The sequence below is a fragment of the Myotis nattereri genome (genome assembly GCF_964212035.1).
Source record: "Myotis nattereri genome assembly, chromosome: 3".
In the NCBI taxonomy this organism is placed as follows: Eukaryota; Metazoa; Chordata; class Mammalia; order Chiroptera; family Vespertilionidae; genus Myotis; species Myotis nattereri.
In genome coordinates, this window is record NC_138077.1 from 57,021,409 (window position 1) to 57,028,232 (window position 6,824).

Here is a 6,824-nt window from a genome sequence, read left to right on the forward strand (position 1 = left end):
GTGGCGAGAGTAAGGAATATGAAACCTGGGGAGTGGGCTGGCTGCTTCAAACTACACAGAGTATTTAAGGAAAGAAATAACCTGAGGGTTTTTCTTCCTTTTTTAAAAAAATGGCTTTAATATAGTGTCAGATGGTCACTAGACTTAACCAGTGATCACTTCATAAGCTCTATAAATGTCTACTCACTATGTTTTACACCTGAAACTAATATAATATTGTATGTCAACTAAAATAGAAAAATAAAAAAATGTTTTAAAAATAACTTTATTGTCACCCAGCCAGCATGGCTCAGTGGTTGAGCATCGACCTATGAACCTAGAGGTCACAGTTTGATTCCCAGTGTAGGGCGTGTGGGAGGCAGCTGATTGGTGATCCTCTCTCATCAAAGATGTTTCTATCTCTATCTCCCTCTACCAAATCAATAAAAATATATTTTAAAATAATAATAAATAGCTTTGTTGTCAATATAGCTATGTATATTGACATACAATAAATGGCATGTATTTAAAATGTACAATTTCACGTTTTGACATACACACACACACACACACACACACAAACACATACCTGTGACACCATCACAAGACCATGTACATCCATTACTGACAAGTGTCTTTGTGCCCCTTTGTAACCAATCCTTCCTGTTCTTCCTTGCCCCTTGCCATTCTCAGGTAACCACATACCTGCTTTCGTTCACTATAGGTTAATTTGCATTTTATAGAATTTTTAATAAATGGAAGCATACAGTATATGCTCACTTTTTTATTATTATTATTTATTTATTTTAAAAGTCTTTTAGGGAGAAGAAGAGAAACATCAATGTGAAAGAGAAGCATCGATTGGCTGCTTCCTGCATGCCCCCTACTGGGGATCAAGCCTGCAACCTTGGCATATAACCTGACCAGGAATAGACCCTCTGGTGTATGGGACAATGCTCAACCAACTGAGCCACACTGGCCAGGGCTATACTCACTTTTGTCTGGCAGTATAACCACAGGATATAAATTATCCTCAGGATAATTATGGCAATCAATTTGAGGTTTATTCATGTTGTTGAATGTGTCAATAGTTCATTCCCTCTTATTGATGAGTAGTATTCTATTGCATGGATATACAAACATTTGTTTATTCACTTGTTGATGAATATTTGGATTGTTTCTAGTTATGAGCAAAGATGCTATGAACATTAATGTACAGATCCTTGTGTGGAAATATGGTTACAGGCTCTCATTTTTCTTGGGTAAATACCTAGGAGTGAAATTGATGGGTTATATGGTATGTGTAACTTTTTAAGAAGCTGCCTGGCTGTTTCCCTGTGGTTATACCGCTTCACATCCCACCAGCAGCGGGAGTTTCAGCTGCTCCGTGTCCTGCCTCACACTTGGTGTGATCACTCTTTAATGGTAGCCATCTAGTAGGTCTGCACAGGTATCTCGTGATTTTAATTTGTTTTCCTAATGATGAATGATGCTGAGGATCCTTTCTTGTCCTTATGTGTTATCTATATATTTTCACCTATTTTTGATGATGTGTTTGTTCAAATCTCTTGCCCATTGTTACTGGGTTGTTTTCTCATTACTGAGTTTAGAGTTCTCTTAGATGCTGCATCCACATCCTTTATCACATGGGTTATTTGCAAATAATTTCTCCCAGTCTGTGGCTTGTATTTTCATTCATTTAATAGTGTCTTTTGAGTTCTTAATTTTGATGAAGTTCAATTTAATAAAAGCATTTTAAAATAATAATTTTACTTTTGGTGTTATATCAAAGAAATCTTTGTGACCTTGAGTCACAAAGGCTTTCTCCTTGTACTTTTCTTGTCAGTTTTAGGTTTTACATTTAGGTCTATGATACATTTTGAGTTAATTTTTGGTGTGTATGGTGTGAGGCAGGGGTTGTCAAACCTTTTCTAAAGGATCAGGTAGTAAAGACATCAGGCTTTGAAAGCCATCCAATGTCAGTAACTACTCAACTCTTGTCATGTAGAGCAAAAGCAGGCTGAGATAATAAATAAATGAGTGTGCCTATGTTTCAACAAAACTTTATTTATAAAAATAGGCAGTGGGCGCATTTGGCCCACTGATCAGAGTTTGCTGACTCCTTCTTTAAATCTCCAAACACCACTAAAACCCCCTTGGCAACAGAAACAGCCTCCTCCATCCCCATCTGGCAGGTCTGGTCCCACCTTGCTTAAAAATCCTTGTGACGCCCTAGCCGGTTTGGCTCAGTGGATAGAGCATCGGCCTGCAGACTGAAAGGTCCCGGGTTCGATTCTGGCCAAGGGCATGTACCTTGGTTGTGGACACATCCCCAGTAGGAGGTGTGCAGGAGGCAGCTGATCGATGTTTCTCTCCCATCGATGTTTCTAACTCTCCATTCCTCTCCCTTCCTCTCTGTAAAAAATCAATAAAATATATTAAAAAAAAATCCTCATGACTTCATCTGAGGTAAGTACCTTGAAAAGGAATGACAATTTTTCTCATGCCTCATTCCTACCTACTTGTCTGCCCCCAGAGGACCACGTACAAAATCAGACTCAGGAAGAGGTGTCTACATGCCAGAATCTCAGGTGGACAAAGCAACCTGTTAGGTCATTCAACTTCTTCATACGCTCTGCTTGCTTGGGGTTGACAAGAAAAGGTCCAGAAGGTTAGGTCAAATTCTGCCCCTAATGCTGTAAGAGATTGATCAAGTCACTGTACTTCTTCCTTCCTCTGCATCCCCATCTGTGGTGAGAAGAAAAAAAAAAGAAGATTTCTCCCAACACTCTCAATGTTATTGAGTAGATAAGACTAAGACAATACATTTCTTACCCCTCTGGTTTGCTCTCTACCAGACAATTCCAAAGCTGCCTTCTCCTTGAATCGTTTTTAAAAACTGCTTTTTAAAAAACGCACTACACAAATGCAAGGTATTGCTACCATTTTCTCTTTTTAAGTAATTCTAGAAAGCCCTACCCGAGGATTTCACAATCTGTCCCTGTCCCTTGGTGCCTCTGTCTGTTGCCAGGGAGAGAGATTATCCCGGCTTGGGGAAGGTCAGCCAGCCCCAGCACGATCTCTAACACGGCTTGGCTTGCCAGCCCACAGATTCAAAGCCAGTGACACAGAGACTGGACAAGACCACTCCAAGGCCAAACAGAGTGGCCGCTGAGAAGAGAACACTCAGCACCACTCCAGCTTCTCGCAGGCCTCTGATCACCACCCACGCCCGCAGGAGGGCACAGGCAGGCTGCGGGCCATCAGAATCCCGAAAGGGGGGCTGTCTTTGAGAACAGCGCCGTATCTGCAGGGCCCTGGGGGCCCTGCTTTGAACACCGCAGAGATGAAAGAGCAGATCTCCCGGACTACAGAGGAGCCGGTACACAAGCCGCACAGACATAAAAGTATTTATCACAGTCATTTATAAATGCATGCAAGAGCCTGGGACCCAGCCATGTGCCTCATTCCATGCTAGCCTCTTAAATGAACGTCTGAATTTCTTAAGAACTAAGTTGTTAAATCGCTATTATTAAGAATGACTCCCGTTTTATGTAAGGGTGAATAATTTAAAAAGATTTCACACCATTGTCTAGATCCTCCGGTTGTTAAGTGGGGTAGCAGAGCACTGTTACCCTTCCAGTTCAGAGAGGTGAAGCGACTTGTGACTTGTTGGATATCCCGTCGATAGAAAGTGGTAGGGTAGAGCTGGTGTGGCGCCTCTGGTATTCTGACCCCAAGCCTGGCGCTTTCCCCCTCAGTCCTTCTGAGGGTTGAATGGAAAGACTTTTATCAGGTGGGATGCCTTAGGAAGGAGGCACCGGCAGAAAGGAGAGATGAGCTGATTGATGCAGGATGCCAGTTCAGCCGGCCCTGCCTACCAATATGGGGACAGCTCTTAGGGGCAGATCATCCTTCCCACCCCCCACCCCTCTTACCTGAACACATTGTTCCAGGCTTATAAGGGAGTATTGTGTTTTCTTTACAAAAGGATTCACCAGAGAGAGCTTTGAATAGTAATCTCCCCAAGGGCATCTAAAATAGGGTTCAAACCATAAAAATGATATATAAACACAATTTGGAGAGACATGAGTATATTGTACAAGGTCCATATATAGTCAATTGCATGTGCAGATAGCTAGTCACTGGGGTCATTTAAGACATGGGGTGGGAGAAAATGACTTCTAAAGAGTATGGTTGTGCTGGTCTCTGACTCTCTCTCCAATGCTCGATAAAGAGATAAAGAGGCCGTGGACTCAGTGTGTGTGTGTGTGTGTGTGTGTGTGTGTGTGTGTGTGTGTGTATACTCATGGGAGGGGTATATACCTGGTGGGGGAAAGCCTGGCTTTAACTACCAGAGTTGAAGTTCAACGATGCTGTCTTCCAAGAAGGTTGCCTTTGACTTTTTCTAATGAAAAATTAATAGGCGCTTGCTTGCCGCTGCCTGTAATTACATTAGCTAGAGATGAGTGTCTGCCAACCGGCATGGCTCCGCTGTCTTCTTGCTGATCTTCTCTCAGCAAAGCCCACTGGTTTGGGAAGAGAAATGGCACCATTTTGGCTGAGCAGCTGAAGAGGCAGAAACATCATGGGGTAAAGATTGTACCACATTTTCAGCTAATGGGTGCCCCCCCCCCCCCGCCATCATCATTCACCTGATGGAGAAGCTGAAGCAAACACACCTTGGTAGAGCATGGATCAGGATTCTACACCTGTGGGCTGAGGGCCCCAAAGGGCCAAGGAGCTCTTGAAAGAAGGCCACAAAGCCCTGTCTATAGGCACAACAAGCATGCTCCCTCCACAAACACAGGACCGTTTTTCTAACATGTAAAGATGAAATTGGGACTAAAAAAGTATTAATTCATTTAAACCAATTACTAAATGTATAATAGCTTTTTGCCATTATGTATTTCCTTAACTAAAGGTACATATATACCATATTGGGGTCCTTGAAAAATTTTCACCTTAAAAATGGGCCGTCACACAGTAAAAGGCTAGGAACTTAAAACTGGGATATACCTCCTATACCTGTAAAGCGGGGTTACCGAAGGAATGTCTCCTTGGACCGTACCTTTCCACCACTTTTCAACGGCTTCATTGAGATGTAATTTACATCGAGTAAAGTCTATCCATTTAAAGTGTGCAAGTCACTAGTTTTTAGTATAATTACAGAGTTGTGGAACCATCACCACCATCTTAGAACTGCTTTCACCACCCCATTGTAGTCATTAGCAGTTATTCCCCATCCCCATCCCCGGCTCGAGGCAACCACTGATCATTTTTGTTGTTGTTTCTATAGATTTGCCTCTTTGGGACATTTCCTACAAATAGAATCAAGCAATGCACAGTCTTTTGTGGCTGGAGGAAGGTTTTGAATCCTCACAACTCCATCCAGTCTGTGTATATCTATCTCCTAAGCCTACATTAAGGTCCCTCTCACCCCTCCCAGAAGCCTTTCTCGCCCCCTCCTCCCAGTGTATAGGAATATTTTTCTGCTATTCGCTCACAGCCTCTGGTTTGCAGTGTCCATGAAGCAATAGGCTTACGCTGCATGGACCACCTCTGCTGATGCTGTGCTGGTCTCCTGCTTGTTCTGTGAGTTCCTCACCTCTGACTTGGCAGTAGCATCCTGTTGGTATACTCCTTGGGCTCCCCCTACTCACTTGTGCCCACCACAGTTTGTGTGTTGAAAGAATAAATGACTCATGGGGATGTTCTCAGACTTTTAGAAAGAAAGGATTCTGGAGAAAGTGCAAGAAAGCAAGCAAAATCAAGAACAGGAACAAATAAAAAGCGTGGAATGTGGGCATTAGGGTCCAACCTGCCCATCAGGTGTGATCTTGTGTTGTGTTAATGACTAGAGGGCATGAAAAGGCCCTGGTCGCAAAGGGTCTCCCATTTACCTCCAGCAACAATCAAGAGCATATTAGTCACTCCTTTAGCTGAAGGCTTTAACCGCCTCCATTAAAATGCAAATGTCAGCACCTGGGAGAGTGGCAGCTCGAGCTATTATCAGCCATTTCCACTTCAGTTACAATCTGAGCTCTTTGGATACTGTATTTCCTGTTCTCTGAGGCCCAGAGGTTTGGTGGTGAGTGTAGGGCTTGGGAAAATCTAGGGATAGGTTCCCTGTGGTCAACTGCGAGCTTCTTAGCATCTTTGATTTCCAAGCCAAGGAAGCCAGAGGTTAAGAGTAAGAGTGCTGGCCTGGCTGGTGTGGCTCAGTGGTTGAGCGTCGACCTATAAATCAAGAGGTCAGGGCACATGCCCAGGTTTCAGGCTCCATCCCCAGTGGGGGCGTGCAGGAGGCAGCTGATCAATGTTTCTCTCTCATCAGTGTTTCTATCTCTCTATCCCTCACCCTTTCTCTCTCTCTAAACTCAATAAAAACATACTTTTAACAAAACAAAACAAAAGAGTAAGAGGGCTGTAGTCCTTGGTTTCTCCTCAGGGCTCCTGGTCAGGGATGGGCTAGAGTGGAGGATAACTCCCAGGGACCTCAGCCACCTTACCCCGATGGCTAACACACTGGGCCCCAAGCCTCCGTGGATGACCTACCCTCATGACACTCAGTGCTCCATCCTGTTAGCTCCTTTCTGACTTGGGTATAACAATAAGTTCATCTCTCTTAGGAAAGGTAAATCGTCTAGTTTGAAGCAAGGTGTTTGCTCTTAAAGTGCAACTGTCCAGAAGAGGTGGATACATGTTTGGGAATGGGTTGTTCTTTAAGATTTCTTCACCCTCCAGAGACTTAGGGTTCTTAGAATTCTAAATTCCTTGTGCATAATTCATTACAGTGGGCAAAGTTCATTTTCGACTCTCAGTTCCCAACTGGCTTTCATGTC

The 6,824-nt window shown here is 43.4% G+C and overlaps 1 long non-coding RNA gene across 1 annotated transcript; it reads right to left on the reverse strand.

The window, feature by feature from the left end:
* Nucleotides 1–1,756: 1,756 nt before the first annotated feature.
* On the reverse strand, nucleotides 1,757–6,147 carry LOC308517115. The gene is made up of 3 exons (XR_013995803.1): nucleotides 4,306–6,147; nucleotides 3,566–3,745; nucleotides 1,757–2,727 (listed from the first exon to the last, which is right to left on the reverse strand). It is a non-coding gene; the product is annotated as an uncharacterized lncRNA (long non-coding RNA).
* Nucleotides 6,148–6,824: the final 677 nt, after the last annotated feature.